The 16,680-nt window shown below is 38.2% G+C and overlaps 1 protein-coding gene across 1 annotated transcript in view; it reads left to right on the top strand.

The window, feature by feature from the left end:
* The window catches only part of EPHA4 (EPH receptor A4), a 217,227-nt gene extending 200,825 nt beyond the window's left edge, over positions 1–16,402 (top strand). Inside the window, exons 20-21 of the mRNA XM_082466376.1 lie at positions 11,166–11,304; positions 13,059–16,402. The gene's annotated coding sequence lies outside the window, so the exon portion shown is untranslated. The remainder of the gene's footprint in view (positions 1–11,165; positions 11,305–13,058) is intronic.
* The last annotated feature ends 278 nt before the right edge of the window (positions 16,403–16,680 follow it).

The raw sequence follows: 16,680 nt of genomic DNA, 5'->3' as shown, positions 1-16,680 counted from the left end.
GGTATGTATGTAAATAGAGAAAGCATAATGTTAAATGTTGAAACACCTTTGAGGTCAGCTAGTTAAAGCCTTCTCTTTGACAAAGAAAAATTGAGAGAAGTAGATCTAGCACGTGTGTGTTAGAGCATGCCAGCTCAGGAAAGCAGATTGTGTGTATTCAGTCACATCGGTAGATTTAAATCAGCCTTTGTGGGAATACTTACACGATGGAAATTGGCAAACATTACAAACCAGTGCTTTTCCCCCCAAAGAGCTAGTTAAACATCTACCTGCATAACTATATCTATAGCTATAGCTTTATCTATATCTACATCTTAATCTATATCTATATATCTCACACATATATATATGTCATTATGTGCTATATTATGTAGGCATTCCATTTATATTTCTCATAAGAAACAGTCTCATAAAACTTTCCCAGATATTTTTGTGGTTACAATTTAATGTTTGTTTGTTTATTACTTTATAATATATTAACACACACACAAACACAAACACACACACCCAATTTAGGTATCCATACAGACTTGCAGGGAGTTGTACTTTAGATTAGACTGCATGTGGCCCAGAATACTTTTGAGCCTACAGATCACTTTGAGAAACTCAAAGGAAAGCTCATGAGAATCAGCTCTACAAAGATAAGCACGATGGTCAAGGCTGCAACCAGACACATTTGAAACACTAAAGGTTTTGGATGTGAACTGAACATAAAACAATGTAAAGAACCTACATGTGCCAAGGGGGAGGGGGAGAGATGGATTGGGAGTCTGGGATTAGCAGATGCGAACTATTACATATAGAATGGATAAACAACAAGGTCCTACTGTATAGCACAGGGAACTGTATTCAGTATCCTGTGATAAACCATAATGGAAAAGAATATGAAAAAGAATATATGTATGTATAACTGAATCACTTTGCTGTACAGTAGAAATTCTAACACAACATTGTAAATCAACTATACTTCAATAAAATACATTTTTTAAAAAAGAACCATTATGATTATTTCTATATTATCAGTGAGAAAACTGAAGCTCATAAGTCAATCAGTTATCCAAGGCCACACAGAAGAATGGGAACTTCCATGCTGACTCCGTGTCTCTGAGCCCAGTGCTTCTCCCATCACTTTACACTGCCTTGAAATTATATCTGAAAATCCTGTTCCTCACACTACCTCGGAGCCTGGCAAGCCTCAGAGGATGAGGTTGCAGAGGGGCAGAGATGGGGAGAAGGTGGCTCCCTCGTGTTCTGGAAGAGCCTTGGTGTCTCCCATGTCTTCCTCCCTTTACGAAAAGGTAAAGTACATTCTAGTTTAACCTCAGCACGTGCTAAAATCCCCTATTTCTTAGACTTTTCTCACTAGAGAATAAAGCCCGATAGTAGTAATTCCCAAATTTGAGTATGCATAAGAATCACTTAGGGACATTTGATTCAATGGGTCGAGGACTGGGGCGCAGATATTTGAATATTTAATGAACTCTCCAGTACCTGTTGATATATGTACTTCCACTCCCCCCACTGAAACAGAGGCTGCTCCGGCCCTAGGACATTGTAAATTCTCTCTTCTTAGTTTCTCTTGGTGATAGCTGCATTCTAATTACCTTCTGCTGTTTCTGCACCCACTGGAGATACTATTTTTTCACGCTAAATTTGCTGATCATGTAACATGTGTAGGCATCAAGCAGCTATATTACACAGATTACTTTCCTGCATTATAGCAAGTCTGACATTGTCATAAAAGAAAATTAGAGTCGTCTGACAGGATTGAAGCAGCCATCAGCTCTTTCTTAAGGTGATTTTAAACCAGATGCATTATCTATAGGGAACATCGGATGGGTCCTAAATTATTGCTATTGGTAATGGGGAGTTTTATTTTATTATTTCTAAGATATATGGCTCTGATAATATAGTGCAGAAGATAGTAACAGACTTTGCTCCTTTACAGCATTATACAATTAGAGAGAAAATTGATTCAGTTCACATCCAAAACCCTTAATGTTTCAAACATGTCTGGTTGCAGCCGTGACCATCACGCCCATCTTTGTAGAGCTGAATCTCATGAGCTTTCCTTTGAGTTTCTCAAAGTGATCTATAGGCCCGAAAGTCTTCTGAGCAATCTGCAGTCTAATTTAAAGTACAGCTGCCTGCAAGTCTGTGGGTGTGCATATTCACGTTATAGATTTGTTCTGAGAACTAAGGGAGATATACGGAATGTAAAAAGTTAACCCCAGGTGGTTGGGTACAGGGTCATGTCAAGTTTCCCATGACTTAATTCTGGGACTGCATCACTTATTCTGAAATGGGTTTATAGGGAATCTCTGTTTTGCGGTCAAGAGTTTAAAGCTCTGAGTGAAAGGTATCAGAAGTGGAAGGTAAAGTAAGTGAGGGTAGTTTTAAGCACACACATGATTACAGGCGGCAATTTTGGAACAATTAGCATGGTAAGAACTTTACATAAATAATCTCATTTGCTTCCAAAAACAATCCATTGAGCAGGCACTATTATAATCACCATTTCCAGACAAAGAAACAATGATTGATTATATGATTTGCCCAAAGCCACACACCTTGTAAATGGGAGTCTAATTTGGATCCATCAAAGGTAGCATGGAGGTTAGGCTGGCAATGAGATTAGATTAACCCAGTACCAGCTTCTCTACCCATATGTCTTGGGCTGTAGGATCACCTGGGCCTAAAGGTTAGGAAAGATAAAGTGTGAGCAGTGTAAGTACTTCCCTTGTTTCCTGGAATAAGCCAGAAACCATAGTATAAGGAGGGTGGGTTGTTAATACTCAGCAACTCCAAAAAACCCAATTTCCTTTTCATTGAGGGTTTGTAAGAATTAGATTGGATTAACAATAATGATTATATAATCTGCTTTACTAGGGAGTTTTTAAAGTGTTGGATATTTTATTGGTTAGAGTCATTGTAGTATAATCTGTTCCCAAGATGATAAGTGGGATGTAATAGAGCACTTTCTTGGGTCTTTCTGATTCATCTAAGTCTCTTTTGGTTTAGTTCAGTGGGGTAGAGCCAGTTTTTGTGAGGACATAGTATCTAATAAAGTAGTAAAAGTTTACACTTGGCATTAACTCTAGGGATGGTCCCCCCTTTTTTTTTTTTTTTAATGGGTGGTCTGTAGGAGCCAGCAGAGAAACCGTCTCCAGACCCATCAGGATGGAGCACATACATTGCAAAAGCATTTTGCCTTGCCAATGGGTTTAAATCACATAGAAACAAAATCTGAGCCCTTTCATGTAGATGGAGCTCAAGGGTCTGATAGCAGTCTACAAAATAGCACTTCGCCAAAAAAATCCAGATTCTTTCAGATCCAATACAAATTCTCCTGAAACATCTGGATCCATTTCCAAATGAAAAACTCGTAGTTTAATGCCATTGCCAGATGTGACTACTTGCCAAAATATTGAGATGGTCTTGTTAGTGAGTCCCTACTTTAGGGGAGCACATGACAGGGGTTGAATTATTGTTCTGATCTTATCCTTCTAAACAAATTGACATTTTCAAGTTTTGCAGGCAGATATCACTATTTGAAGTTTATACCAAAAGGGGTCTTTCTGCTTCACAGGTAAGGTAGAGAAAACCCTGATTTTAAAGTACCTTTCTCACCTTCACAATTGGTTACCCTCTGTTCTACAGAAGTTATTTATGCCCTCTTCGACCCATCTCATGCCCCAATATACCTCTTGATCATTAATGTATGAATCAAAAGAAAAAAATCTACTTGAGATATCTGAATTCAGAGATGTCTAGTTTTAATCTTGTTTCTCTACCTTAGTTTCAATTGTCAACATTGTGAAACAATTTCTCTCTGCTGGGGAGAGGCAAATATTTCCTTCCTGAAAGGTGAATCACTCAGAAAATAATAAATTCTACCCTGGTGCTCTTTTTTAATGTTGCAATTCCTTCCTTAATGGGGACATCTGACCCCCATAACCCCTCTTCCCATTCTAACAGTACACACTCAAACCCAAATAAATAACTTCTACCTTCAAAGAGCTCAGAAACAAAATGTTTTTTGAAAAACAATGGTGGCAGTGCCTTAAGACTTACTGTACCAAATAACTTTAACACGATCCCTCTGAAACCAAGCAAAATGTTAAGACAGTGATGCAGACAGATTAGCAGAAACAGACTCTAAAAGCAGGTTCCTTAAAAGATCCCAAAGCTGTCCTGAATGGGCCCAGAGAAGGCTGAACAATAGATGGAATTTCAAAGAATGAGGGAATTACTTATTTTGATCTCCAGTAAGAAAAAAAAAAAGGAGTAGCAGATAATGACAAATGACCTGAAGATGAGGCCATGGTAATACAGCCTTGCCTGCTGCAAGAAAGAGGTTTGTCTGTCCTGGAAACCAGAGCAGACTGCTTTCCTGGGGTGAGAGGAATAGCCTGTCTTTGTCACAATGGGGAGGTTTTTTCATGTCTTTGAAGCAAATATGCATAAACTGTATCTTGTCGGTTAGATGGGTTTCTTCAGTTTCAGGGGTAAGAGTCTCTTCTTTAAGGATGGAGTTGATACCAGCATAGAAAACTATATCTGAACGAAACCAGGAAAGGCCTGTTGTTCAGGAAAGAGAAGCTGGAAGGCTGGGTTCTAGCCAAAGGTCGGCAGTCTCGACATTAGGACCAAGATTATTTGTGGTTTGCAGTACAGTGTAGCTTTACAAAGGTGTAGCTTTACGAAGGTGTAGCTTTACGAAGGTTTAGCTTTGTATAAAGGCCAGAGAATCAAGAAACCTGTGGTCCGTACCCCATGAGTGCCGTTTCCCCAACTGCAAATTGTGATATTCGGATCTAGGATTCTTAAATTTGTTTCTCTTACTCTTTATTCCATTTATTTTCTTTAAACGTTTTGGACAGGTGGAATTTCCCTTTTCCCCCCCCCTCTTTTGCTGCATTGCGTGTGTTTCCCTCTTTTGTGGCGGTGTTACATTGTGTGTTAGTTTGGGTCTGGAGGTTGACTAGATGTGTATCTTCTAGATGAACTCTCTAGTGGTAATGTTCACCCGTTAATTTCTGTTCTGCGTTTTCCCAACATTTAAAAAGCAGGGGAGTGTAGGACTTTTCCTGCTCTTAGTTGGATACTTTAAACCTCTATAGGACAGATTTTCCAGAACGAAAAACAATCTTGGTATGATTCATCACTAGTATCTAGTTTGCTACACCCAGTCTTTAATTCTAGCTTAAACTGAAGGTCCAAATACTCCTTTAATCCTCAGTCTGATATTCAAATAATGAGACAATAACACCTTCTTCCATCCCTCTTTTTTAATCTAAAGTATTTGGAGACCTTCAGATAAAAAACAATTCCAGACTAAGTAAATTGCATTTTTTCTTCCTTACCTCAGATCAGAACAGCACGTCCTTCCATTTATTTTCTCTGCATTTCTCTCTCTTTGCCTGGACATCTCTTACAGACATCGAACATTGAACTTCGGTTTTTTCATATTCTTAAAATGCTAAATGTTCCTTGGAGGACTTCATACAAAGAACAAGTCATCTTTCTTTAGAGACATGAATAATCATTTTCTTTTCAGACAGCTGTCTCAAAAGACCTTGCTATTACATACCTTGTAAGTTGAAGAAATAACATTTCTATGAAAATAAATGACCAAAGCCACTTCAGAAAGCAGCAAACTTCAAACAACTTGGTAATTTGTAGACCCCCTCTGACATTCCAAGTGCATAATGGATTCGCAAAGACATTGAAGATTAAGTAAATTAACTATGAAGTCACAACTCTATTTAAACATTTTCCCTTTAAAATCTTTATTTTTTTTGGAAAATATATTTGTTGATAAATATTCCCCCCAAAACCACCGTGGTTTTCATTGCTGTCCCAGGTAGTCCATCTATCCCGAAGATGCAGTTGATAAAATCCACAGGCTTACGGCCAAATTTAGCCCTTGTGGGTCATAAAGTCCTATTTAAAAAAAAACAAAACAAAACTCAGATAATTTGGGAGTTTCCTTGAAATAACATCCTGGAAAGGGTATTTTCTGCTTGGGTTATAAGCACTGGAAAGACAAAAAAATCCATGGTGTATCCAAATGTGAATAATTTGAGGCTTCTGTTCCGGTAATGGTGCCACTGTGTTGAGTACTGTCACGCACATCGGATTTATAGCCTCTAGCAGAGAGCTGGCGACTGTAAATTCTGAGGCCTGCTTATTAGAACCTGGGAGCATTTGACAATGCACGTAATTAATGATCATTTGCTAAAAGTATTTTGGGGGATTTTATTCAAACAAAGTAAAAAAGAAACACATTAAATATTAGTCCTGTTATATATTATGGGACATTATATCCATTTGTGTGCCCATAAATCATTTAGCTATGAATACTTAAGAAGAGCAAGAAAGTGATACCCTATGTACACGCTGAGATAATATTGGCTTAGTGTTTGATTACAGGCACAGTGTCCTTAATGGACAGATTTCTGCTCCATATCCAATGTCCAGTCGGAGCTGGGGCACTAAGGAATGGTAACAGGAGGATTTCAGGGCAAGATCAACCAGAGTTCAGGAGTGTGAACTTGGTGAGGAAATAAGACTTTTACTAGCCTTCTCAGAAGACTCTCTCTGTCTCCTTTATTGTATTGCCTTCCAGTGATTGGTTTTGTTGCCCCAGTGTGGGTGTTTTGTGTGTGTGTGTGTGTGTGTGTGTGCGCATGTGTGTACTTTTGGGGAGGGAAGGTATTAAAAATATTTGGCTTGGTTTTACTACCTTTTTATTGGGTCAAAGAAAGAGAGGAGGGTAGTGGCTGCTTCAGTGAGAATGGGAGGAATAAACCTGACTATTAAAACAAATAGAAGATTTATTCTTTTTGAACAGCTACAAAAAGTCATTTCAATGAGTTAAACCAGAGCTGAAGCTCTGTCTCCATACACAGGGTAAAGTACAAAATTGAAGAAGAAGAAGAAGAGGACGAGAAAGAGGAACTGGGGGAGGAGATGGGGAAAACAGAAGTATTGTCTATGAAATTCAGACACCCTATGCAGGATCTGTGGAGTGACTGTGGAGTCAAGGGGCTTATTTTAAGTGCTGACTGCCATGGACATGTCATGTGATTTGGTACACACCACTTAAACTTTCTGGCCTCAATGTACAATTCTAAAATAAAATGAAGGAAAATCAATCATTAAGATCACTCAGGACTTCCTAATTGCAAATATTTATGATTCCAAGTTGACATTTTCAGGAAACACATGATCACAAGGAAGTGTGGATTTTTTTTGTCCAAGTGATCAATATAATTGTTTTACGTCTCTGGTTCAGTAGACACAGGCATGATATGTCTGGCTGCCACTGTATATCATTCCTAGGTGCAAAGTCTAAGCAGTTACTGCCTGCCTGGGAAGCAAAAAGTGTCTAAAAGAAAATTATTTAAGGTCACATAAGCAAACTTTGGGAGAGCTTTAAAAAATCTTTTAAAAATTTGAACTAAGTGCCAATCTTTAAAATTTGGCTGAAGAAAAAAAGGACTTCAAATATTTGTTGAGACAAGTTAGTACACACAACTTGATGAACAAACTGACTTTTTTGGAGATTGCTGTTGATATTTCTTGTTAGTATCTGGATGCCAAAAGTAGGAAATTTGGAAATCAGGACCACTAACTCAAATTTAATTGTATTCACAAGTTTTTAGTTTTATGGTGATTTAGACATAATAGTCCAAATGAAAGTTATGAGAATAAAGCTATACCATTTAAAAAATTTAAATGTAGTAACAAATAAATAGGTTACTTGTCCAGTTTCATACCATCTATTTGAAGAGAAGGTACACAAATGTGTATTTTTGTCAGTGTCTGCCACTGCTCTTCCCTAGAACAGCCTTTAGCCTCTCAGCACAGTATTAAAAAGTGAGTTAAGGGGTCGACCAACTAAAGCCGTTTTCACTCTTATTTCTCAAATTCTGGCCATTTTTGGTATAGAAAAAATTCTTTTACTTTTTGTGGCTGCCCAGAATGTCTACACTAAATAAGATGTGGAAGAAGATGAGAAATGTATTTCAAATCAGCACTTAACTCATGATTGTGAGATCTTGAATCCACTTTAATGTCTTTCTTTTTTTTTAGCTACAACACTTAAATTTTTTTAATTGTGGTAAAAAACGTAAAATTTACCACCTTAGCCACTTTTAGTGTACAGTTCAACAGTGTTATATATATTCACATTGTTGTGCAACAGATCTCTAGAACTTTCTTATCTTGCAAAACTGAAACTCTTCTGTTTAGGTTTTTAACCCACTTTGAGTTAATTTTTGTATATGGTTTTAGGTAAAGGTCCAACTTCATTCTTCTATAGTAACACTTTTATATTGAAAAATTCCTCTTACCTACTTTAACTTCTTAAATTAAAATTTTCACTATTGGATTTAGATGAGAATATTCACTTCCGTAGAAGATGACACCCTTGAAATAGATATTCTCCCATCATGTCTTATTCACATTCTGCCAAACTGAAGGAAAAAAATGGCCAATCATGCATTGTTTTGAGTGGCAAGGGATTCTTTGGGGGTGGAGGTGGGGCAATGGATACTTACCCTCATCAGAAGTTGGCAGATGAACCAAAAGCTGAGCCTTTTCTTCTCCAGGGCAGTATTAATGTTTTAGTCCCCAACTGTGCTTGCAGGTAAGCCAAAGGAAAAAAGGCACAATGTGTTTTAAATAATGCAGCCCAAGCCATTTGGGGTAGTTAGAGATTTATAAGGGAAGGCAGCCAGAAAATCTCTCTGCTGGTGCAGTTAGAAAAAAGCCATAGTCCATTTGGTCAGTCTGTTTCCATCTCTTAGACACCAAAGAGGCACTAAGAGGAGGCAACTCAGGGTATTGGCTAAAACACGGGAAAATGTTAATATCTGTCAAATCTCAGTGGTGAACATATGGCCATTTGTTACATTAATCTCTATGTCTTCCTGAATGTTTAAGAATTTTCATAATTAAAAAAAAGTGAGTTGAGTTTGGAACCAAGCCTTGGGTTTCAAATCCCTATCGCCTTTACTCTCTAGCTATGGTGGCCTTGGACTAGTTATTTAACTTCTCAGAACCTCAGGTCCCTCATTAACATAATATGAATAATAATAACCACTATGTGGGTTAATCTGAGGATCCTGTATAACTAAACAATACCTGACAAGTGGCTGGTTTCTCATTTGGTAGCAGTTGGCACCCAATTCTAAATTAAAACTCAGCTGAGAAAAGCAATCTCTAAGGAACATTTCTCAGAAGTGATGCACTGTATCTTTATACATGTTCTTCTAGAACTTTATATTTACTTCTGGATTAAGTCAGATCACCAGAGATCTGTGTGTCTGCACCATATCATTTATACTGGGGCTTGTCAAGATGTTTATACTCCATTGTCCTTGGGAAAGATGCTGTGGGCTTTCATTGGGCAATGCTGTTCAAATAGTCCTATTAAATTTCTCTGTACTCCCTTTAAGCGTGCTGTGGGGATGTGGTTCACTGCACAACACTGGACTCTTCAATGGCTCCCAAGGGAGACATTCGTCTCTGATCTCAACATAACAAATAATTGTTTCTTCTGAGTTACTTCTTTGTTTTCTTCTTAAAACACTATGAATTGTTAAAGTGATTGGGTTTACCTTTGGGGCTGGTAGATAGGAACTTGCAAGTCAAATTAATGATTTACCCAGAGCAGCTGGATAGGTCCTTATGATATAGCTTTGTATTCACTTTATTTCAAAACCCATAGTACTTCCGTACTCTTGTTTTCTTGACTTGTTTTTTTCACTTATTTTAAATTTATGTCGTATTGCTATATTTTAGATATTCTTGTTAAGTCATCTTAAGTTCTTCGGTAGGAACAAATAACCAGGTGGCATATAAATAAATCAATGAATAATATGTAGCAATCATTATTATTGATAATAATAGAAATATGAGGTGCAGCTAAAAAGTAAGAAGGATGAAGGCAGTAAATGTTTCTGAAGAAGATGACTGGTATCACAGCAAGGCTGAATATTCTTAAATGGCTTAAAACAATTCAACATCTTACATACTGGGTTCATTAAGAAAAATAGTTAATTTAAAAAATATTTATGGAGTCCATGATATATACCAGGCACTATTATAGGCTATAGTGAGAAGACCAAGTTGACAATTTCAGAACACTTTGTAGGTGCAGGAAATTGATTTTAGAAGCTGGAATTTGGGAGTAGGTATAACAGAGGACCATGGGTGTGGAAAATGGTAGAGAAGAGTAGTTGGGTTGTTATGTTGTTTTGCAAGGAAAGGAAACAATGAAAACACAACATAAAAAGGAGACACAAGTTATGTTGCTGTATGGAGAGGAATGGGCTGGGCTGCATAATGAGTGCCTAAGGAAGAGACCTCGTCTGAAGTGTGGCCAGAGGAGCTTGGCTAAGGATGGTGGTCTCTGTGGTACAGTTTTGGGAAGAAAGCTGGGGAGCTAGCTGAAGGCCAAAAAACTTGGCTAAGAGTGGAAATCCCCAGGTCCCAAAGTTGAATCTCTTTCCTGGACACATAGGAGATGGCAGCCACTTCCCAAGAGAGGTAAGGTACAGGACCCAAGGGTCAGTGGTATCTTGGTTGTTCTCTACTATTTTCTACTATTTCCATGAGAACTGGGAAATTACAAAGGCCTTCCCTTAGCTTTTGTTGTGCAAATTCTGAGCTGGTTAGTTTATGGTATCCTTTAGTCTAAAGTTGATGTGTCAAATATCCCCTTAACACCATCTTATTTCAGAGTTAAGGAGAGCTCTAAATACTTCTTGAAAGATTCTTTTTTTTTTTTTGAAGTCTCATTTTTATTTTAGATCTTGATTGATTTCTGACAGCCCCTTCAGATGATCTGGGCTAATTTGGGAATATACTGGGCCTCAGGAAGCGGTCACAGGCAAAAGCTGGGGAAAATCCTCATGTTTTCTACAGAGTATTGTTATTTACAAAACTCTTTCACTGTTATAAATAATATGATCTTCTCTACTGGCTCAAGGTATAAATATAGTCCCCTCTATATGTTTTTAAATCATTTGCTTCTTTGCTTACCTGAACTATGCACATAAAATCTAGTACTTTCTTTATGAAGTTGACCACCTCAGAATTTTCCAAGAATGCTGGGGCCTATTTATTTGATAGGGATTTCATGTTTTTTACAGTGTCAAAGAGAGTAGGAGGCAGAGAAGGAGGAGGAGGAGGAGGAAAATGAAGAGGAGAGGAAGAGAACATGAGAATCGGATCTGTTGTTTCTTGGAGCCCCAGAGTGTTTCTTTTAAAGACTGGTCATGAACATCCACGGTAAGTCTTGCCTGCTGCTGCTGTTGACTCTCTCTGTCCTTTCCCAGGACACAACAGTGACCCAATTTGGGTACAAGTTTGGAGGTCCTTAGCTCAGACTTCATTGCTCAGCTCTTGTGCCCCAAAGCCCACCACTGTGTCAGCCTGACATCCTCTCTTCCCTGACGCTGACTCTTGAGTACTACCCTGGTCCATCCCAACACATCTTTTTTATGTCACATCACTGTGAGTAGGGATTGTGGGTCTTGGATTATCCTTTCCCAAAGACCCTAGAATCCTTATGCGAATTGTTCTGCTTCTTCACAATGACCAGCTTTTCATATCAGAGGTCTCCAGAAAATGCAGTCTTGACAGAGTCAAGATTTTGTTACACTTTTGGTCTTAGACCGTAGGAATCTATTCACCCTACATTTGTATAACTACAAATCAGACATTTAGGAGACTCTTCCTTGAATAAACAAGGTCTGCTCCAAGGTGATTTGGTCACTGTCCCTGGACATAAGAGAAGCTGGCATAGTTTTCCAATCTCTCTCTCAGTTGGTGCCCATGTCCTGTTACATAACTCATCGAGGCAACTGGTACTATTTATGTCCACCTCATTGATACAGAAACTGAGATTCAGGAAGTTTAATGAGTTGTTCAAGGTCACACGCTAATATATTTGACATCTCAACATAGTCGTGTTAGCTAAAGGGCAGAGGCCTCAGCAGGGCAGGGAATTCCTGCCCTGCTACTACATGCTACTAATGTGCTATTAAGCACATTAATAGTAGTATTGAGTAAGAGAGACTGTATCCTGGTATACTTTTGTATTAATGGAATTTTTAATGAATATGCATATGGATATGTTTTTACAGAAATGTAGTTTTACAATAGTAGAATATAAAAAGAGAATGGAAGATTTGTTCTGGAGACATTCTCTAAACTATGAGAAATTATAACAATAAAGCAGTGGACTTGTCTTGCCTAGAGTCTTTGAGTCAGCCTTTGCAGACAGAAAGATTCAGAGAAGAATCTCAGAGACTTTCTGGATAGTGAAACGTTGAGTTCATGTGACATGAACTATAGCAAATGTTTAAAAGTGATCAGAGGATGCCAAAAATATAGAGGGCACAGACTCTCTGGAGAGTGCCATCAACTGCCAGAATTAGTCTCCTTCCCAACACCTCTAATATTGACGGGTTATTATTCAGATTTTACAGCAGAATTAGTTTTTTCTGTGAATCATTGAAACCAAAAGCCTTATATAAGTGAGGAGGAATTCTGCAGGCATTGATTACATCACCTTTTGAGACTGAGAGAGGGAAGGCAAGGCTTGGTCATACCAAAACAAATCAAGGCTGCCCACAAAAGCAACCTACTAGGATGTGATGGGAGGGAGGCAGGGAAGGGTGGAGAGAGGCAGAGAAGATGACAAAGTAGGCTGTGTATCCTTTTATTAGGTTAAAAATTAACCACATATGAAATACAAAAGAGCAAGGTCTACATCCAAGCCAATCAATAAAACTGTTCAGGAAGCCAAAAAAGTCAAGGACAGAAGTCCAGCCTGGAATGGGATGGCCAGAGATGTAACAAGAGACAGTTGGATTTGAAGGCTGAGTTAAGAACTCACCAGGTATTCAGCACATTATTCTTATCAGCTGCTTGGTGATACTCTTGGAGCTGGGAACATGATCTTAAAGGCACAAAACCATGGACACAGTCTGACTATACCCAGTTCGAATTCCTTTGTTCTGTCCTTTTTATCCTCCTAGACACTAGAGAAACTTCATCAACTCTCCAAACATGAGAACTGCCAAAAATTTAAAACAGATTAGAAAGGGCTTGACTTGAGTACCCAGATGAATCATCAAAGAGCATTCAACATCAAACTATCCTCAGAGGAATCTCAAACTGTTGCTGGGGCAAATGCCAGACGATGCACTACATTATGGAAGGAAATTACTCGATCAACAAATATTTATTGAGTACTTAGTATGTGCCAGGCACTGTGTTTGACATTTTGTACAATGTGAAACAAAACAGACAAAATCCTTAACTAATAGTTTATAGTCTAGAAGTTCATACATTAAATGAATAAACCTATTAATTTACAATAAATGTTATAAAAGAAAAGACAAGGATGTTCTGAATTTGTTTGTGATGATCTTACAAGGAGTGATTTTACAAGTTAAGACTTGGCACAGTGAAAAAAAGAGGATTTACCCAAGTCAAGGAAGGATATTCCAAGTAGAGGAAACAGACCAGGCAAAGACACTGGTCCAGAGAAGTGTTTGGTATATTTGAGGAACTCAAATAAGTCCTCTTTGGCTGGAGGTCAGGAAGAATGGCATGAGATAAAGGTCTAGGAAGCCTGGAGCCAGGTAATGTGGTGTTTTTAGGCCATTTCTAATGGTTTTAAGAAGTGGAGTGAAGGTGATTTTACTTGTGTTTTATAAAGATCACTGTATGCTGAATGAGAAAAAGCAAGCACAGAAGCCACCAGACCAGTTATGATTCCATGATGATGAATAAGTTGATGATGGCTTGGATTATGCTGAATGTAATAGAGACAGAAAGAATTGAATAGATTTGAGATATGTCCTTAAGTTAAAATTGACATAATCCTTCCAGACTGCTGAATTTAGAGGATAGGAAGAAAAAGAAGAGATAAAATAAAGGAGACTGAGAAATACCAACCAGAGAGATGAGAAAACTAATAGAGATTGATGTCATAGATGTGAGAAAAATGCTTCAAAAACCAGGAATAATCAGAAATTTAGAAAGATGAGACTTAAAAACCTTAATTGGGAGTTTGGGATTGGCATATAAACACTACTATATTTATTTATTTAAAAAAATAAATTTATTTATTTATTTAAATTTTTGGCTATGTTGGGTCTTTGTTGCTATGCACGGGCTTTCTGTAGTTGCAGCGAGCGGGGGCTACTCTTCGTTGCAGTGCACGGGCTTCTCATTGTGGTGGCTTCTCTTGTTGCAGAGCATGGGCTCTAGGCACATGGGCTTCAGTAGCTGTGGCTCATGGGCTTAGCTGCTCTGTGGCATGTGGGATCTTCCCGGGCCAGGGATGGAACCCGTGTCTCCTGCATTGCCAGGCGGATTCTTAACCACTGCGCCACCAGGGAAGCCCAACACTACTATATTTAAAATAGATAACCAACAAGGACCTCATGTATAGCACTGCTCAATTTTCTATAGTAACCTAAATGGGAAAAGAATTTGGAAAAGAATAGAGATATGTATATGTATAACCGAATCACTTTGCTGTACACCTGAAACTAACACAACATTGTAAATCAACTACAATCCAATGTAAAGTAAAAATTTAAAAAAAAATCTATGGGATATGTCAAATTAGAGGTCATCCATGAATTTAGCAAGAGCAGGGTTGTGGAGACATAGTGGCAGAGGGCAGCATCCTGACCAGAGTAACTGAAATGGCAAGAGAGAAAGTGAGGATAAGAGGTGAAATCAAAGCTTCTGAGAAGTTTGACTTCCTTTTATAGGTGAGTGCTCCTCATTTGATGTCTAGAGAGTTAAAGTGATGTGCTCTAGATTGCTGCATTGAGCAGAAGGGGATCAAACTGAACTGGCTTCAATCTCAGATTCTCTAGCCCGTGAAAGAGGGCTATCCTTAGAGTAACCACACAGTATTACACTGTCCAATGCAGTAGTCACTAACTACATGTGGCTATTTACATTTAAATTAATTAAAATAAAATAAAAATTTAAAATTCAGTTGCTCAATTGTACTAGCTACATTTCAAGTGTTCAGTAGTTGCACATTTCTACACATTGAACAGCACAGATATAGAATATTTTCATCAGTACAGAAAGTTTAATTGAATAGCTCTGATATAATTTATCGTTCAAATTTGGGCAATTTTGAAAGTGAATGGGGCATTTATTCATAGTCACACCAGGACAACAGGCTTAAATCATGACTATCTTGGGAAGACCAGGACAGTGGACACTTCCACATATGAACACCTCAGCCCGGTTGAACATTTTGAGAACTTTACTTCTAATCTTTATCTCTTCATTGGCAAGAAAATGGTCTTAATATCTGCAGGCCTATAGGTAGGTGCGGCAGATAGCCTCTCAGATGTTCCCCAATAATCGTCACTCTCTAGTATTCATGACCCCTTGGGTGTGCGCTGGACCTATTGACTCTAACACACAGAATATGGCAAAAGTGATGGGATGTCATTTCCTAGGTCTGGTTAGAAAAAGACCATGGCTTTCATCTTCAACATTCTCTCTTGCATTCTGGCTCTGAAGGAAGCCAGCTGCCACATTATGGTATGGCTGTGGAGAGACATATATGACAAGGAACTGAGTGAGGTGGGTCTATGGCCAACAGCCAACAAGAAACTAAGGCCCTCAGTCCAACAGCTAGCAAAGAACTGAGGACTGTCAACACCAGGTGAGTGAGCTTGGAGCAGATCCTGCCCAAGTCAAGCCTTAGATAAGACTGCAACCTCTTGAGAGACCTTGAGACAGAGGCACCCAGCTAAACCTCAACTGGATTCCTGACATGCAGGGACTGGAAGATAAATAAGTTGTGGGGTAATTTGTTATACAGCAATAGAGAACTAATACACCTGGGCTACTCAAAGTGTCATTTTAATAAAATTTTAAGGAGGTGGGTGTTGATATGCAAGCATTTGATATGCAAGCATCTCCCCCAAACTCAATCCCTCTTTCTCTTCATTTGTATTTTTCTTCTACAATAGAAAAGGCCAGAATGTAGCTTGATTGAACCACAATAAGCCTTCAATTTAGGCTTGCTAAGTGAAAACAATGAATAAAAGTAATATCAGGCAGGCAAGACTTTCCTCCTTCCACCCATATGTGGTCGATGGCCAGTCTTTGAGCAGATTAGCTCTTTAGCATAAACCACAAAAAAAGGTCACAGGATTCTGTGGAAAGGTATTTAAAAAACTATGCCATTTGCAGCAACATGGATGGAACTAGAGGTTATCATACGTAAGTGAAGTAAGCCCAACAGAGAAAGACAAATATCATATGATATCACTTATATGTGGAATCTGAAAAAAAAAAAGATACAAATGAACTTATTTAAAAAACAGAAATAGACCCACAGACATAGAAAACAAACTTATGGTTATCAAAGGGGAGGGGTGGGAAGGATAAATTAGGAGGATAGGATTAACATATACACACTACTATACATAAAGTAGATAACCAACAAGGACCTACTGTATAGCACAGGGAACTATACTCAATATTTTGTAATAACCTATAAGGGAATAGAATCTGAAAAAGAATAGATGAATATACATATATATGTATAACTGAATCACTGTGCTATATACCTGAAACTAACATGACATTGTAAATCAACTATACTTC

Source organism: Balaenoptera physalus (genome assembly GCF_965194825.1).
Source record: "Balaenoptera physalus genome assembly, chromosome: 6".
In the NCBI taxonomy this organism is placed as follows: domain Eukaryota; kingdom Metazoa; phylum Chordata; class Mammalia; order Artiodactyla; family Balaenopteridae; genus Balaenoptera; species Balaenoptera physalus.
Note: the sequence above shows the minus strand (reverse complement) of the source record. Positions and strands in the feature narration are given on the sequence as shown.